General features: G+C 49.2%; 1 long non-coding RNA gene across 1 annotated transcript in view; it reads left to right on the top strand.

Annotated features, from left to right (window-relative positions):
• Positions 1 to 663: 663 nt before the first annotated feature.
• Positions 664 to 18,885, top strand: part of LOC129486843 (uncharacterized) — a 37,934-nt gene continuing 19,712 nt past the window's right edge. Inside the window, exons 1-2 of the long non-coding RNA XR_010121953.1 lie at positions 664 to 763; positions 2,928 to 3,041. This is a non-coding gene — a long non-coding RNA (uncharacterized lncRNA). The remainder of the gene's footprint in view (positions 764 to 2,927; positions 3,042 to 18,885) is intronic.

Genomic DNA, 18,885 nt, shown 5'->3' with positions numbered 1-18,885 from the left:
GTGTATTAGTTCATTTTCACACTGCTATAAATACCTGAGATTGGGTAATTTATTAATAAAAATAAAAAAGGTTTAATTGGCTCACAGTTCTGCAGGCTGTTCAGGAAGCATAGCGGCTTCTGCTGGGGAGACCTCAGGAAACTTTTACTCAATTTTGCTGGCAAAGGGAGAGCCAGCATTTCACATGGCCAGAGCAAGAGGAAGGGGGATGCCACGCTGTTTTAAACAATCAGATCTCATGAGAACTCACTATCACGACAACAGCACCAAAGGGGGATGGTGTTAAACCACAAGAAGTTGCCTCCATGATCCAGTCACCTCCCACCTGGCCCCAGCATTGGGGATTACATTTCGACATGAGATTTGGGTAGGGACACAGATCCAAACCATATCATATGGTAAAAGTATGTCCAGTTTTGTAAGAAACTGCCACACTGTCTTCCAACATAGCTGTACTGTTTTGCATTCTCACCGACTGATAATGGTTTGGCTCTGTGTCTCCACCCAAGTCTCATCTCCAACTGTAATCCCCATGTGTCGGGGAGGGACCAGGTGGTTGGTGATTGGATTATGGGAGCGGTTTACCCCACGCTGTTCTCATGATGATGAGTGAATTCTCGCGAGATCTGATGGTTTTAAAGTGTGGCACTTCCTCATTCTCCCACACACTCCCTCCTGCTGCCTTGTGAAAAAGGTGCCTGCTTTCCCTTTGCTTTCCGCCACGATTGTTAAGTTTTCTGAGGCCTCCTAGCCACACTTCCTGGTAAGCCTGCAGAACTGTGAGTCAATTAAACCTCTTTCCTTTATAATTACCCAGTCTCAGGTGGTATTCTATTTATTTATTTATTTATTTATTTGAGACAGTTTCACTCTGTTGCCCAGGTTAGAGTGCAGTGGCATGATCTCTGCTCACTGCAACCTCCGCCTCCCAGGTTCAAGCAATTCTGCCTCAGCCTCCCAATTAGCTGGGCTTACAGGTGCCTGCCATCATGCTCAGCTAATTTTTTGTATTTTTAGTAGAGACGGGGGTTTCACTATGCTGGCCAGGCTGGTCTCAAACTCCTGACCTCAAGTGATCCGCCTGCCTTGGCCTCCCAACGTGGTGGGATTACAGGTGTGAGCCGCTGCGCCCAGCTTCGGTAGTATTCTTTATAGTGTGAGAACAGACTAATACACCAGCAACGAATGAGAGCTCCTTTTGCTCCACACATCCTCTCCAGAATTTGGTGTTGCCAGTGTTTTGGATTCTGGCCATTCTAATAGTGACATCTCACTAGACTTTAGTTTGCAAGTCTCTGATGACTTATGATGTTGAGCATTTTTTATATGCTTATTTGCCATCTGTGTGTCTCCTTTGGTGAGGTACCTGTTCAGGCCTTTTGCCTGTTAAAAAAAATTGTGTTGTTTCTTTATTAAATTTTAAGAGTTCTTTGTATATTTTGGATAACAGTCCTTTATCAGACATGTCTTTTGTAAATATCTTCTCCCAGCCTGTGGCTCATCTTCTCATTCTTGTGATGATAGGTGATTTTAAATTTCTTCTTCTTATCTCATTTTAATAATTGTTTTGCGATACGTGTGCATCACTTGATTCTTGATTATTAATCTTTTTAAAAAGAATTTAAAAGTTGAGCTCAAAGCAGGAAAGGGAAGCTTTATATGTATGCCATTTAATAATATTTACATTAGCCCTGTGAGGCAAAAATATATCACTCTCGTGTGCGTGTGTGTGTGTGTGTATGTGTGGGCACATGTTCATGCATGCACAGGTGCAGAAAACCAGAGTCTAGAGAGGAAAGTACCTGGCTCCAGGTCACACAGCTCGGAAGGGCCTCTGGTAGATTTGAACGTGGTCCTGTCTGACTCTAGAACTTGCGGCACTTGCTTTACACAGAAGCGCATTCACAGACGAGATATGGCTCTGCTGGCCCCTCTGTGGCACAAGCTGCCCCTTCTAGGACTCTGCATCCACCATGACCAGCCTGGCATTGTCTTGCCTCTTGCATCTCATCACTTTCTTCTCAGCTCTAACTCCTAGAAATGATTCCAGATTCTTTGCAGTGATCAGCCCACCTTCAAATCACTGATGACTGTCTCCAGGGCAAAAGGGGAAGCTCAGTGGAGTGGGGGAGAAGCAGACGGGAATGGCCAGCACACAAAATAGGCCAGAAAGCCCCTCCCCTCCCTCCTCAGGGCAGTTCTCCCTGCTATTTCTGCCAACAGCCGGGCTAGCCCGGCCTGCAGCAGGCAAACGTGCTCATCAGCTTGCTCATGGCCTTAAGCTGAGCTTAATGTGCCTCACCTGAGACCTTAGCTGCGCTAGCCAGATACTGTGACTTAGCAGACAATGTTCTCCTCACCTGAAACCTCTCTCAAGCCCTAGCCCAGGGCCTGGTCCCTGGCAGCCTCTGAATGCATGTCACATGCACAACACCCGGTGATTGGCTGGACTCAGACGCTTCCTCATCTCCTTCCATGGGTGCCACGTTATCACTGTTGCATCGTTGCTTTCTTGTTGCCACCCTTTCGTTCATTTATTGGACAGAAATGTATGGAGCACCTGCTACATGCCAGGCACAATTCTAGGCTCCGAAGTTTCAATGGTGAACAAGAAAGTCCAAAACATTCCTTCTCTCGTGGAACTTACTTTCCAATGGAAGAAGATAGACTTTAAGCAAAATCAATTTGCATCTTACATAAAGCTGCATATGAAACCCTGATCAGTGCCACAAAGGAAGAGAAATGGGAAAGAAGAACAGGGCATGAGGTGTGTGGGAGGTTTGTAATTTTAAATAAGTAGTTCCTTTAAATAAGTATTTCTTTGTACTGTTACCCAATAAAGCTACTTTTAAGCCTTCTTCAAAGTTAATCATATGTAAGCCTTTTACACGGAATCACCTGACGCTTTTTGTTTGTTTTCCCTTTAGGGTTTTTGTCCCTCTCTTAAAGTGAATGTTCACAGAGCCATGAGCCGATGGAAGATGCAGGTGGAGGCATCTTCCCTGTCACCATTGGTATGTCTGGTTGAAACCTGCAACAAGGTATGTTTGGTGTCCTTGGTTGGGTAAGAGGCTGCAGCTGCAGCTTGGAGTTAAACAGGAGGCCTCAGGCCACCAAGGGCAGAGCCATGTGGCAACCCTGTGCCCTGGAGCCTCCTGTCTGCAGTCTCTGTGTCCTCCTGCTGGGTCGCCGGCCCTGGGCAGCAGCCTGCGGCACCATGGGGGGCTCCATCCACAGACCCCCACCTACTCCTCACCATGTACCTTTGCCTCTGGCCACGTTCTGCATGGGCCTTCTTGTTCCTCCGTGTGGCAGTGCAGCTGCCACCTGGGATTCCAGGCTGTGTCCCTTCCCTATCTGTGCTGGGACAGCATCCTTGGGCAGCCTGGCTTTGCAGCCAAGTCCTTTAACTAGTCATTCTGTTTTTTTCCTTTCTGTGGCCAGTGCCTGGCTATTGAGCAGTCTCCCCCTGCGCCCCCTGTCCTGAACTCACCCCAGCTGTCCCTCCCCAGACCTCAGCAGAGCCCTCTCCTGAAGCCCCATGGTCCGAGCTCAGCACCTCCCAGTGGCTTCCCAGTGCTCAGATACTCAGGCATCACCCAAGGTGCTCAGCGACAGGAGCGTTGCTGACTCCGCATGCCCCACACACCACTCAAAGGCCGCTCATGCAATAACAAAGGTCGGAGTCCAGCTCCAGAACCTCAAATGCAAACCTCAGCTCTGCTGATTTCTAACCAGGCAGCAGTGGGCAAGGAATTCAGCTTGTCTGTGTCTCCTCATCTTAGAACTTTAACACTGGTGTCCTTTTCCCCTGGGGAAGTGGATGGAATCATTGAGGTAACGCAGGCATAGCACTGAGAGGTGGACCTGCCATATAAGCACTTGCGACTGTGACGAAAGCCCAAAGTGGAAAGGGATTTGGCAGACAGGGTGGCCAGGTTCTCTGGCGTTGCCACTTTCTGGCTGTGTGATCTTGGGCAAGTCTCTTGACCTCTCTGAACTTCACGTTCTTCTGGAATGTGGAGATGCGGGTCTTGGTGAGTTTTGAGAATCGAAGGAGCAGATGGAGGCTAAAAACTGCTCCACAAGTGCTAAAGCATGCTGCAAATGACGCTGTATGTCTTGAAATATATCAACTGTAGACAGGATTGATATTTTACATTTAAAATAAAATCAAATGAGATATTCAGTTTCTTTGTCACATGTCAAGTGCCCCATAGCCACATGTGGCCTGTGGCCATCACGCTGAAAGAGCACACCTGGCACCTACTCATTCATTCACCACACATTCCTAGGGCAGGGAGTCTGTCACAGTGTCAGCCACAGTGCCCTTGGGACACAGCCACCGTTCTGTCCTAGGACAACATTATGCTGGTTCCTTCCCTCCCCCTCCAGTCACCTCCCTTCCCTGTGCCTCAGTCTTCCCTCCCCCTCTGTAAAATGGGCAAAAGGGGGTAGAGTTTGTCAATGATCCGACCCAGCATGGCTCATGAGAGAGAAATCACACAGCCTTCGGGGTTAGGCTGAGCTAGGTTTGAATCTCAGTTTCTTGCATAAGTCACAAACTGTCTCTGAGTCTCGGTTTCCCCACTTGGTCTGGCAGGATTGCAGAGAGGATGGCAGGAGGTAGCTTCTGAGGCACCATCAGCACAGCAAACCACCAGTCCTGTGTTTAATGCCTGTAGAGCGAGGTGAGGGTTGAATGGAGGCAGGAGGAACATGTGAGGTCCCCACGAAGAAGAGGAGAGAGATTGGGAGGTAGAGGCAGGGGCGGCTCTGTTGCTGCCGGCTGAGCTGCTGCAGGGGTGCACGTGGCGGGTGGCACGTTCCCTCCACCCACTGGGCTCTGCATCTGGCAAGAGGCGGGGCACAGCTGGGACAGCTTAGCTCACGTGTTGCTGAGTCACCTCTGGGCCTTGAGGGATTCCTGGGAGGGGCGTGAGGCGCTGCACGTCTCCATGTGGGAGGGAGATGGGAGGTGGCTTCCAGCCTCAGCCCTCCCTTGCCTTCAGCCTTCCCACTGCCCTCCCCTTCTCCAGCTTGGAACAGTGGCCTTGGGATTGTGCCAGGCAGTGACAAGCACCCATGGCCTGGGCAAGCCCCGACGGGGAAAAGACCCTGGTTTCCCAGGCCCCAGTTAAGGGCCCACTTGGGGTTTAGGAGTTGAACCCAGACCCTGCCCCAGCCCTCCTGGAGCCCAGCTCAGTGGAGGAGACAGGCCTATAATTCTGCCCCGAGGTGCATGAGTGTTAGGTGCCAGGCCCTGCTACCAGCAACAGTAGCCCTGGGTGGGACTCTTTGCCCTCTGAGCCACAGCTTGCAGGTCTGAAAAATGGACACGAACACCTTCTCTGCCCAGTCTCTTCTGGACCTGAGGGCGTGTGCTGTGCAGATGGCAGGGCCTCCGTGAAGTCAGAAGCTGAGGCTCAGAGGAGGCTGACTGCAGCGGGCCAGCCTGGAGCAGGGAGGGCACCGGATTCTTGCTGGGGAGAAGCCTGGCTTTGCCATTCAGAGGATTTGGACGATGGAGGACTTGGGACCTCATTTAATACCCCCGGCTTAATTTGCTTCTCCCTGTTAAGGCAAAGTGTGTGCTGAAGGTGAGGAGAGGATGGCTGTGAGCAGCAGGGGCTTCCTGAGTGCCCAGGTGATCTGGCTTCCCCCTTACATGGCAGGTGCCTGGGTAATTTGTGGAGTCATATGGTTTCTTACCTGGCTACTGTGTGTCTCCCGTCTAGACTGTCAGCTGCCTGAGGGCAGGGCCCTTGAGGCCGTTTGCAGCTGTACCCCCAATTCCTGAGCCCTCAGGAAATGCTTGTTGGATGAATAAAAGGGAGTGAATAGCAAAAGACATGCTGAGAGTAGGTACACCCCCACCTCCTTGCCCCAGGAGGTCTTGTGTTTCCATAGGGGCAGTAACAAGGGTTGCTGTGAGACCCCAGCTGGGCACCAGATCCCAAGGAGGTGAGTGAGAACAGAAGGTGGGTGAGAGCAGAAGGTGGGTGAGGGATCGGAAGTTTCTAGCAGCCCAAAAGCACTGAAAAAAAAGAGACTCATGTTTTCTCCCCAGGAGGCCCCAAGGAGTAACTGTGACATCGGGGGCGGGGGGCGGGCAGTGCCAGTGAAGGACCCACCCCTGCCTGCAGAGCAGGACACTGGGCCAGCTCAAAGCAGTCAGAGCCAAGGAAGGGCACAGCAGACAGGCCTGGGTCTGGCTACATGACTCCACCTGTGCTCTGCACCTCACCACGTGGGCCTCGGTTTCCTCCTCTGTCAAATGAGTGAAGATTGAGATGAATGAATATTATTATGGCACAGAGAAGACAGCTAGTTGGGTTCAAATGGCAGAGTTTTGCGGCCATGAATTATCCCTGCAATAACTGCTGTTTAATTGAGGAATGACTCACCCAGAGAGAAAAATGCACAGAGTGTGTACATCTGAAGTGGATGTACATCTGAAGTGTGAGAATTTTTTACATATGTACACATGATGAAGCCACCACTGAAGTCACGAGAGAGAACACTCCCCGGCTTCACAGACTCCTGGTGCCCCTTCCGGGTCAGTATCCAGCCCTTCTCTGAGAAGCAACCCCAATCTCTCTTTCCATGAGCTTGTTTTGCCTGATCTTGAACTTCCTACGAAAGGAATCCCATAATGCCTGTGTGTCCTTTGTGACTTCTGCCTTCTTTTTCGCCAGCCCATCTCCCACCCCCCTCTTTCTTTGGTAAAGGGACATCGTTTGCCTTTGGGTCCTGTCCCTCCTTCGCACTCACTCCATCTAGTTTGGAGGACTAGATGGGTCCCCCAGCCCCACCTCCAGAGATGCACACGTGAGCCAGCCTGGTGCATGAGCTTCCCACAGCTGCTGTAACAAATTATCACAAAATTAGCAGCTTACGATACCACCAGTGTATTTTTATTTATTTATTTATTTTTGAAACGAGTCTTGCTCCGTCACCCAGGCTAGAGTGCAGCGGCGCCATCCCGGCTCACTGCAACCTGCGCCTCCCAGGTTCAAGTGATTCTCCTGCCTCAGCCTCCTGAGTAGCTGGGATTACAGGTGCGCCAACAGTGTGTTTCCTTAGAGCTCCAGACATCAGAAGTTTCAAATGGGTTTTGCTGGATCAAGAGGTGTCAGCAAGGCCAAACTCCCTCTTGGAAGCTCTAGGGGAGAATCATTTGTTTGCCCTTCCCGGCTTCTAGAGGCTGCTTGCATTCCTTGGTAGAGCCGTTTTCTCCTTCTTTAAACCATGGCTCAAATTATGCTTCCAAGGCCACCTCTTCTCTCTCAACCTCCCCTGATAAGGACTATTGTGACTATACCAGGGCCACCCACACAACTGGGGAGAACGTCTCCATCTCAGGATCCTTAATTTAAATCTATGTGTGAAGCCTCTTTTGCCTTAGAAGGTAACACATTCCCAGGTTTCAGGGATTAGGATGTGGACATGGGGAAGGGGATGGTGCGTAGACATTATTCAGCCAACAAGCGCATCTGGCCATGGCGAACATTCCACTCCCTGGTCATTGTGACTGACTCTAATTGGACCATGACCCAAACCAGTCCAATGAGAGTTGCCCAGAGGGCTTTTGCTGAAACTCTATAGGAAATGGTAACTGGGTAAGATACAAGCCTGAAGATGCTGCGAGACGGAAACTTAATCATTGCTTGGGAAGTTTGCCTGACATTGAAGACAACATAAAGGAGAGCAGAGCCATGGCACATGGACATGGATACATGCATGAGCACGTGTGTGCACACACAGGCACACGCATGCACACACACGTACACACATGTACGCACACACACATGCTAGTCTGATGACAATGTCTAAATATCTGAATCCAGCCCTGCCTGAAGCTCGCAGCCCTTCAGAATTTTGGGCCACATGAGCCACAGTATTTTCCTTGTGTCTTAAGTCCATTTGAGTTGAGTTTCTGACACTTGCAATAGAAAGAGACCTTAGAAACACATACCTATGATTCTGTTTCCCCAAAGACTCTGGAATTCAAAATGAGAACTTCTCAGACTGTGGCACTAGCCACATCGTCTCTGATGCTCAGAACTTTCTGCCGTGCACTTTCAGGCTCCCTGGTTTGTGGATTTCTCCCCTGCACTCCCCACTGCCAGAGCTCCTTCCTGCTCCACAGGTCACAGGATCACCCAACAAATCCCATCAGCTACACAACTCCCAGCAAGAGGAGCTGCACATCCTGGGCTGCATTTACACATCTCTGAGCTGTCACCCTGCTGCTCACAGGAAAAGAGCTACCGTTTTCCTAGCTCCCTCCCACCTTGTACCCCAAACTCTGCTTCCATCATTTCATTTAACCTGATAAGGTCCCTGTGGCTTTGGAATTACTAGTCCTGTTTCATGGTGGAAGAAATAGAGGCTCCAAAGGTCCTAGTAGCCTGCTCAGTCACACAGCCAGCTGTTGCCAAAGCCAGCCTCAGAATCTGATCTGGCCCACAGCTGGGCTGCCCATCACGGTGTGGTACCGGACCCTAGGCAGGTGCAGGTTTCCACCAGCAAAGAGCCTGCTGAAAGCAGCTTCTCCGGCCGGGCTCGGTGGCTCACGCTTGTAATCCCAGCACTTTGGGAGGCTGAGGAGGGCGGATCACGAGGTCAGGAGATCGAGACCACGGTGAAACCCCGTCTCTAGTAAAAATACAGAAAAAAAATTAGCCGGGCATAGTGGCGGGCGCCTGTAGTCCCAGCTACTCGGAGAGGCTGAGGCAGGAGAATGGCGTGAACCCGGGAGGCGGAGCTTGCAGTGAGCCGAGATCGCGCCACTGCACGCCAGCCTGGGTGACAGAGCAAGACTCCGTCTCAAAAAAAAAAAAAAAAAAGAAAACAGCTTCTCCATGGCCGACTTGCATCAGCCACACAAGAGCCTATCTGTGGGCCTGGAACAGCGGCACCAAGAAACAAGGCCCTGGGAAGCCAGAGCTGAGCTGGAGAAAGAGCTGCCCAGGGAGGCACATTTGAACCTCAGTCAACCCTGTTTTCACTGTGCGTTTTATACACATTAAGCTTCCTCCTTCCTTTCTGCTCTTCCTTTTCCTTCTCCTGTTTCTCCTCTCTCCCTCTTCCTCCTCTTTGTTTCTCTCTTTTCCTCCTTCCTCTTCCTCCTCCTTCCTCTTCTCTTCTCTCCTCCCTCTCCTCAACTTTCCCAGGCTATGGCAATCCCCTGCCCCTCTCCCTCTGCATGTTCCCCTCCTGCCTATGCCCCCAACCTGTGGTTTGGAAACTGTCAGCCTCAACCTAGTTGTGGCTAGGAAAAGTCTGGCTAATAGACACAGAAATGGTTTTTAAAATATTTTAAAGTGAGGACAGCCCGCTAGGGAGATGAGGCAGAAACCTAAATGACTGTGACCCAGGGCAGAGCGCGATAAGGTCTGGTAGATAACAGACTTGCCTCTCAAGTCAAGGTCTTGGACTTTGGGCAGTTCCAGGTCCCGGGAATGGAGATATAAACAGGTAATTAATGGTGGTTTTCCAAAAGGCCGTAATAGAGCCATGTGCAAGGTCTGCGGGAGCTGAGGGGAAACCTAAAACTCCGCTAGGGCCTACGGGAAGCCCTCTCGGGGACGGCCCTGTGAACTGAGGCCTGCAGGAAATGCTGGAGCTTGAAGAGCCAGGAAGGACACTCCAGGAGCAGCAGCGCGGGATGCACGGATGTGTCTGGAAATGGTCCAGGCACCACGTCTGTGGAATCGAGAGGCTTGGACTTCATACTTTTTGCTGCTCCATAATTTCCGGGTGGCCCTGGACACACTACCTCTGTGTCTATACAACTGGGGAGGATAATAGCCCCCTCAAAGCAACTGCTGTAATAAGGGCATGGGGGCTGAGTGTGAGGTGTGCGCGAATGCAGGTGGACGTGTGGCCACAATGGTGTCTACGTTTTCAATGGGACCAGCTGTCTCCCTGCAAAGGAGCAAGTTGCTAATACCAGGGCCTCCTGGGCTGTGGGATGCCAGCAGAGATACCCTATAATGTCAGAACTTTCCAGAGCTCTCAGACCTCTTCATGTCTTAAGGAATGACGACAGCTAGCATTTATTGAGCACTGCCAGTATACAGGGAACTTTGTGTGCCTTATCTCTGACCCTCACGGTAACTCCGAATTCTCATTTTGTAGATAAGGCACAAAGACAAGCTATGTGTCCCAGGTTGCACAGCTGGCGAGAGACAGAGCTGGGAGTGGAAGCCAGCCTCATCTTTGCCTGGCACCCAGGGGCACTCAGCGAATGCTTGCAGACTGATTGGCAGTGAATAAACAAGGAGGTAGACACCGAATTCGGGCATTAGACCCTATGAGGATGGAGACTGGAGGTTGGCTGATCCCGATTCTCCCTGGCCATCTCTATCTTTCCATGGTCGATCCTTGATTACCTTTAGTGATGGGAGACTCAGTCTGGAAACCTAACTTTCAGGCCTGGTGGGACCTGAGGGACCTTGAGGAAGGCCCCTTTCCTTTCCAATCTGAGGCACTGTGGTGTAGATCACTCCAGTTATCGGGCCCTGCCCTGCTGGAATCCGGGTGTGAGTAAACGTTATTGTGGGCAGGGTACCTATGGTTATCAAGGCAGCAGCCTGCTTTGGCCCTGGAAAGTGGGTCATGGGAGGAAGGAGAAAGTGCCTTTTGTTTCCTTGCGGGTAGGGTGGAGAAGGGAGGGGAGGGTGCAAAGTGCTGAGAGGCAGGTGCAGGTCACTGGTGTGCAGTGTGAGGGGCAGGCAGAGGGGCCCCCGCTGGGTGCTCAGGTGGCCAAAGGCTTGGGGTTGGGGGATGGTTCAGGGAAAGATGCCCCTGTCTCTGCCGGGCATGGAAACTTCTACAAGCTCCCTACTATAGGGAGGAGGCCAACTTCCTCTTCCTCTCCTTCTGCTCCTTCCCTTCTTACTTTCTCACTCTGGCAAAACCGAAATTCTGTGCCTCTTTATCTCTACACCACAGGCATGGGGCTTCCTGCTCCCACTCCAGCTGTCGGGCTGCCTGGGATACATCCTCTCCCCTTCTGCCCCTGGTTAGTCCTCCTCTGTCTGCCACTTCCTCCAGGAAGGAACCTGGGCCTCCTCTGAGCCTCCCCATCCCCTTGGGCCTCTGCCGGTCAGAACTTTGGCTCCCTGCAACTGAACTGAAGTGTGTGTGATATCTCCCTCCCTGCGGGCTGCATCTCTCTTTCTAGGGGCGTTCTTTCTGAATGTCCAGTCCCTAGGCCAGTGCTAGGGAACCACTGCCAAAGTAACCCATGGACACAGAGAGCAGGGGGCCTCCACGGCTCCCACTGGGGAAGTGGTCCCTTCACCACAGGGACTGAGACACGCGTGTCCAAGAACCGTGCAGTCTCCTTGCAGACTGTGGGAACTGGCCTCAGCTGGCCCATATGGCATGAGAAGAAAACCAGCAGGGGAACCACTGAGTTCAGGGAGCCTGTGCCAGTTTCCTGGGCTTTCCCGGCAGTGCTGTGTTTCTTCTTTAAGGCTAGAGTTTAAGGCCCAACAGCTGTGAAGTGGGAGGCAGTTGAAACCAGCTTGGCAGAGGAGATTCTACGTTGCCATGGGGCAGGGGGAAGCCTCATGGTGGGGACCCCTTGGACTCAACCCCTGCCCATTTGCCTGTGGCTGCTGGGCAGAATGGGACGCAGGGGACATTGCTGAACATATGGCATCAAGGAAGTTGTACTTTATGCAGCAGTTAAGTTATAACTGGTTATACTGAAGTTTTGTATAATCAAAATTACCCTTGGGAAGCTTGTAAGTTGCCCATGCCATGCAGTTTGGGGAAACCACACCGTGCAGGGATTTCCCATGTCTGTTCTTATTGCCTCATTACTACCTCTCTGGGACAGGCTGCCATCTTCCCATGCCTAGGGTACTGCAATTGCCTCATACTTTGAGTCTTCCTGCCTCTTCTCTTTTATCTGTTTCCTGGTTGTAGCATGGAAATTCCCATATGCCAGGAATTGTCTCCATCTTGCACAAACTGGGTCAGCTGGTCACTCTACACCACATCTTCTCAGGGTTAAAACCAAGTCCTATTGTAGCCCCTAAGACCCCAAATGCACTGATGCCATCAATGCCCCATGGCCAACCTAGACCCTCTCCAACCTCACCTCCATACCTTTGGCCTCACATCTTCTGCTCCAGCCCCACTGGACTCCCTGCTGGTCCTCAGTTATGCCAAGTATGTTTCTGACTCAGGGCCTTTTGCACCTGCTATTCCCTTTGCCAAGAATTTTGTTATTTTTTGAGATGGAGTCTCACTCTGTTGCCCCGGCTGGAGTGCAGTGTTGCAATCTTGGCTCACTGCAACCTCTGCCTGCTGGGTTCAAGTGATTCTTCTGCCTCAGCCTCCCATGTAGTTGGGACTACAGGTGCATACCACCACACCCAGCTAATTTTTTTTGTTCTTGTATTTTTTTTAGTAGAGATGGGATTTCGCCATGTTGGCCAGGCTGGTCTTGCAATCCTGACCTCAAGTGATCCACCCACTTTGGCCTCCCAAGTGCTGGGAATACAGGCATGAGCCACCATGCCTAGCCTGCCTAGAATTCTTTCCTCCCACATATCCATATTGCTGTCTCCCTTACTTTTTTCTGGCCTTGATTTATATGCACCTTTATCAGTGAGGCCTCCCCTATATTAAAGAGCGCCCCTCTGTGTGAAGGATAGTTTCCAACAACGGCTGCCTCCAACACCTTCCCTCCTTGTATGTGCATGCCACTCCTTATAGCAAAAGGCAGCAAGATTTTTCCCATCCTTTGACTCTGGGCTGGATTTTGACTCCATCCACCAGTACATGTGGTGGAAATAACACTGTACCTGCCCATGTCTCACACTGAGAGCTTCCCCTTCCTCCCTCTTGAAATCCAGCTGCCACATAAGAAATCTGCCACTCCTGAGGCCACTGTGCTGTGAGGAAGCCCTAGCTAGCCTGGTGGAGAAGCCACTTGAAAAGAGATGCCCAACAACCCCCGACTGTTCTAGCTATCTCAGGTTAGGTGCCAGACATGTGAAAGGAGATGCCCACTAGGTTGGTGTAGCACCAGCAGGCTCCACATGGAGCAGAAGAACCACTCAGCTGAGCCCAGCCCAGATGACAGAATTGCAAAAAGCAATAAATTGGTGTTGTTTTAAATGATTACAATTGGGGTTTGTTATGTGGCAATTGATAACTGAAACCTCCCTTCAACCTGACTCACCAGATCTCCCTTAGTCTGCTTTATTTTTCTTCTGAACTAACTTCCAACTAACAAGCTGTTTAGTTCCTTGTTTATTCCTTGTGTTACCTGACTCCCCCTGTTAGAATGTGTGCTCCCTAAGGACAGGGTCTTTGCCACTTTGTTCCCCCTATAACTGTTCAATGGCTCTGCACAGTTATACACAATACATAGCAAAAATGGTTTATGCCACATTTTATCAAAATACACTTGGCTAAATCCTGGAGCAGCACTGGTGTTGTGAAAGGTCCCATACCATGTGAGCACTTGGAAACTGAGGGAACAGGCTCTCATCTCCATTTCACACCCACCGGGGGAAGGAAGAGCAAGCAAAACCACCCACATAATTCAAGTGGCAAGTGTGGATTATTTTCTCTCCTCTTCTTCTATAAAGCAGGTGTTGTTTAGGTTATTTTAATGCGTGTACAATGTGTCTTCACTCTACATATGCAGATGAAAATATAGATTAAAAACTTTATATGCCCAGACATTGTACCCATCCAGCCTTCTTCCTTGGAGATTTCCTTTGCTCCCAGCTTCCCTGGGTTCTTCAGTGGTAATTGTCTCCCAGGCCTGCTGGGAGGGCCAAGCTTGATGTTGATGATAGAACTGGAGCTCCCCAATCACATGCATCACCCGGCAGCTTGTTAAAAATGCAGCTGCCCAGGGCCCACCCCCTAAACATTCCAGTTTTGTATTTCTGGGGTGGAGCCTGGGAATCTGAATTTTGGACACACATTCTAGGTGCTATTTCAGAGCAGTAGACTTTGGGAGGCTGGGTGTTCTCTCGTGAACTCTAACTGTGCTAGGCAATGCTTACATTCATTTTCTAGAGGTGCTATAGCAAACTACTACAAACTCTGTGGCTTAAAACTGCAGAAATGTTTTCTCTCACAGTTCTGGAGGCTAGAAGTTTAGAAATCAATTTCACTGTGCCAAAATCAAGGTGGCTTCAGGGCTGTGCTCCCTGCAGAGGGTCTAGGGCAGAATCTGTTCCTGCCCTCTTGCAGCTTCTTGTGGCTGCTGGCACTCTATGGCATGTGGCTGCATCACTCTGATCCCTGTATCTGTGGTCACATCACCTTTCCTTCTCTGCCAAATCCCCTTTGCATTATAAGGACACTTATGATGACAATTAGGGCTCACTTGAATAATCCAGAATGATCTCTCCATCACAAAATTCTTAGCTTGGCCACATCTGCAAAATCCCTTTTGCCGTATAAAGTATCATTCACATGTTTAAGGGCTTAAGACCCAGATGATCTTGGGGGCCATTACTTGGCCAAACAACCCTTTTCCCCATTCCTCAGGAAGAACAATGGCTCAGAGAAGCTAAGTGACTTTCCCAAGGCTACACAGCTATTGAGAGACCCAGTTTGAATTCACCTTCATCTACACCACAATCAATTCAAATGTGACTGAATTTATAACCCCAAGGTATTTTAGTGCAAGATTTCAAAGATTGTGCAAGCTGTGTATAGCAATGGGATAATTCACAATAAAGGCTGATAAAGATAAGGCATTATCAGGAAATAAAATATATTTTCATTTTCAATAAAAGAATACGGACACCAAAAGTAATTACCCACCCACCCTCAAACAAAAATAATCATCATTACAAAGGGACTAAAGCTTCCTACCCTTGGACAAAGTGAAGGATCATATTCAGACCAGTGTGCATGTAGCTGACTCTTGAGAAAGAGATGACTATCTCCAGGGTTCACACTTCACCCAATTCTTGCAGGGCCATGTGAAGTTAGAGCTAATTTCAGGAATCACCCCATCTTAATAAGATGTTCTGCAATCTTGGGCAGTGACTCAGAGAAGCAGCCAAAAAAAATAATAATAATAGTAATAAAAATAAAAAGAGAAAGAAAAAAAGCAGAAAGCTTATATACTAGCACCACTGACTGCCCACCCCAATCAGCTCCACCTTCAAGAAAGTAAAAAAAGGTTAGATAGCCCCCTCCATAATACTGAAGGAGGCTAAGGATTTCTGTGCCCACTTAAGACCATCCATGGTTTTCATTTTAACTTGATTTTGTCTACATAAAAATGCTGAGGGACAGATATGTTGGTGGCATGCATGGTTTTCTGAGCCTGGCAGTCTCTAGGGCATATGGTAGCTAACTTGAGCATGTATCTTCTATATTCCAGAATCTACTATAATATCTCACAAAAGCTACAATGGTTTTAGCTATAAGAAACAGCATATACATACAACAACCAGACTAGATGATGAAGGAAATTTGTTGGTGTAAGATCTGAAAATCTTGGCAGTTAGAAAGGGCTTCAGGAAAGGCTTGATTCAGCATCTCCATGGCTATCAAGGCCCAGTTTCTTCCATGTCTCCATCCTTCCCTCCACTGTGTTGGCTTTATCCACAGGCTCTTTCCTTTCTGATCACACAGTGGCTGCCAGCTGCAATCTGGGCTGCATTCTTCATCTTTCACATCCAGTGGGGGTGAAGCATCATCATCATCTGGGGTAATACCCAAGGTTCATTCCCTCATGCCAAGGAAATCAAGGATGTGGACACACAAGGAGTGAGGTTAAGAGCAGAGGTTTAATAGGTGAAAGAAAGAGAAAAGCTCTCTCTCCTGCAGAGAGAGAGGCTCCTGAGTGGGTCTTCCAGTCTGCAGCAAAGTGCAGGAGGTTTTACAGATGAGCTTGAGGAGGTGGTGTCTGATTTACATAGGACACAAAAGATTGGTTGGAGCAGGTATGCCATTTGCATAGTGAGGGAAGAACTGGTTTGGACTAGGCGTGCCGTTTGCATAGCTTGTGAAGAAGCTGGCTGCCCCACCCTAATCTTTTATTATGCAGATGGGTTCTCTGCCTGGCTGACGCCATGTTGCCTGCTTCTTCACTGTGCATATGGAGCCTGAGGGGAATGTTTCAAGGAAGAGGGAACAAGCAAGTCAGCATCTGGAGGAATGGGTATGTGAACAGGGATGCAGGGAATGGAAGAATGATTCTGTCTTATCCCAGTAAAGGGTCATTTGGGGTATTAACCTATAAACACAGACTATTAAATGGATGCATATACATACATAAATAAATACAGAAAACCCACTATAATTAAGGGCATACAACCTTTGTAGAGGGAAGTTAAATTACAGCTCCAGATAATCACCAAAGAATCTTTTGATTCCCCCCTTCTTTTTGACATTGCTGTTTAAACCTATCTTCCTTCCTCTCCCACTACAGAGAAACTTGCTGTGGATTGCATCTTTACAGGACACTTGGTGATCAATTATCAAAGAGTTGACACCTGAGGGCCAGTAGGACAGAGGCTCCATTTCAGAGGCAGTGTGGCAAGCACTTATGGATGCTGAGTGTTTATGTCAGGCCCAGTTTTTATGCACCCAATACTCAGCATTTCAATGCATACCTTTGCACACCTCCTGTTCACTATGGCTCAACTTTCAGCTCACTGGCCAATAGCCGAAACCTAATATTTTAAGGGAAAAGAACTAAACCTGGGCAATGAGTGGGAGCTTTACAAAATTCCTGATGCTTCAACCCTACCACAAACAAATTAAATTGGTTTTTCTGGCAAAAAGGGTGGAACATCAGTATTAAGAGCCTCCCCTATCTTCATCCTCACCCCTCCAGTGATTCTGCTGAAAAGTTAGAATTCAGAATAATGGATCTAATTCTAGAAGGTTTGCAGAGAATTTTGATGGGGTAAAATAATTGTCCACAAGGAAATATCTGTATCGCTTCAATAAACAAAGGAGGGAGGCAAGGCAATGGAGTAGGACATCTTAGAGAGAATGGCTACACAAAACTTACTCTAAAAGAATGAAGTAAAAGAGGATAGATTGCATTCATTAAGTGGCTGGGGTTCAGCTGAATACAAGACTGCCAAGAAAAAAGATCACACATCCCTACCTCCATTGCAGCCAGCTAAGGCCACAGGATGGTTTTGGTCTGTGGTTTGTGAGCAGAAGTGAGGTGCACAGCCTCCAGGGTGAGCCCTAAAAGGGAAGGGATGTCCTCTTCACACTCCTTTCCTGCTTCTCTCCTCACAGAGGCAGCACTGTGTTGCATGGCTCCAGAGAGCACCACTCTCCTTGTGTTCTATGCAACATGCCCACGAGTTATGCATTGGGGCACCTGGCCGTAAATCGTCACCAACCCTGTGGGTGAAGCAACACTCCAGGGAGGGTGGAGAAGTACAGGGGAAGGATCAAGGGACCCCATGAAACAAACATTTCTTCCAGGAATTTCCCAAGCCCAAACCATGGCATGAAAAGAGAAATAAAATACTCTTTTTGTTTCCATTCCATTGTTTTTGGTCTCAGTTGGAGCAGCCAACCCTATATTGCAACAAACAGACTCAATCACCTTCATTATTAGGAAAGTCAGCTCTGCAGCAATTCTTCCCTTAAACACCACAGGGTGTTTTGGGCGTTAAAGGAAAAACCTTAGAAAAACTAAATATAACATAATTTAATTGAGTGAAAAATGGTTCTTGAATTGGGCAATCCCCAAAACACAATAGGTTCAGAGATGCTTCCAGGCTACCACGTGGTCGAGGATGATTTATGGGCAGAAAAAAGACAGTGACATATGGAAAACAGAAGTAAGGTACAGAAACAGCTGGATGGGTTCTAGCTTGGCATTTGCCTTGTTTGAACAGGGTTTGAACAGTTGGCTGTCTGTGATTGGCTGAAACCCAGAGATTGGTACTAGAGTTGGCTATAGCCTGTTTACACATCCAGTTAGGTGATAGTTCACTATGTATGAAGAAACATTTAAACCAAACTGAATTTAACATGGGTAAGACAAGGCCTTTCATTAAAGGGCCATGAGGTTGAAGGCAGCTTTCACCTCCAGAGCCCCTGCCTTCTGTGCCTGGATGCCCAGAGGGTCATCAGCCTGTGACGTCACATGGAATGTCATCCATCCTCCTCTGAGAGCCCCAGCAGGGTAAAGATATGGCAAAACCCAGACTGTTGTATTCATCGCTGTGTACCTAGAGTCCATCACTGTACTAGCACACAGTAGGGCTCAGAGGTGCTGCTTGCTCAGTAAAGGACTAAATGAACACATTGATGGCTATAGCCAGTGAGTGATGCACCAGGCGGGTGCTCGCATTCTTCCATGCTTTGGCTCCATCCAACCTATCTGCTTCCTCTGCAACGTCTTCTTCCCGTGTGGACCAACAGCAGCAACAGCACATGGGGACTTGTTAGAATGCAAACTCATAGGTTGCTCTCCAGACTGCCCAAGTTGGGAGCTCTGGTGCTGGCACGGGGTGCAGTAGTCTGTGTTTTAATGCACCCACCAGGCGATTCCAATGCTAACTCGAGTTTGAGATCCACTGCTCGCCATGACTGTTTCACAAATTGCACAGCACAGCCATTCCTTTGTTGTTCCCTCTACCTGGGATGCCCTTCTCCCTCTCTCTGCCAGTAGCAGGCTCACTCATGTTTGGGGGACTCTGAACATGCCACCTCCTCCAGAAAGTATCCCCAGATCCCCACAGTCTGGAGGAATAACTCCCTGGGGATATCCACAGGCTGTGCTGGTCTCTTCAATCCCTGGTTTGTTCAGGCCAGAGCTTCCTGCCGCCCCAACTGGGATGTGAGCTCCTTTCTGCAGTACCAGTTTTTCCTCAACTCCCCAGCCCCTAGCTCCACCGAGCC

Source organism: Symphalangus syndactylus, chromosome 7 (genome assembly GCF_028878055.3).
Source record: "Symphalangus syndactylus isolate Jambi chromosome 7, NHGRI_mSymSyn1-v2.1_pri, whole genome shotgun sequence".
Taxonomy (NCBI): Eukaryota; Metazoa; Chordata; class Mammalia; order Primates; family Hylobatidae; genus Symphalangus; species Symphalangus syndactylus.
This window is presented reverse-complemented; position numbering and strand designations above follow the sequence as displayed.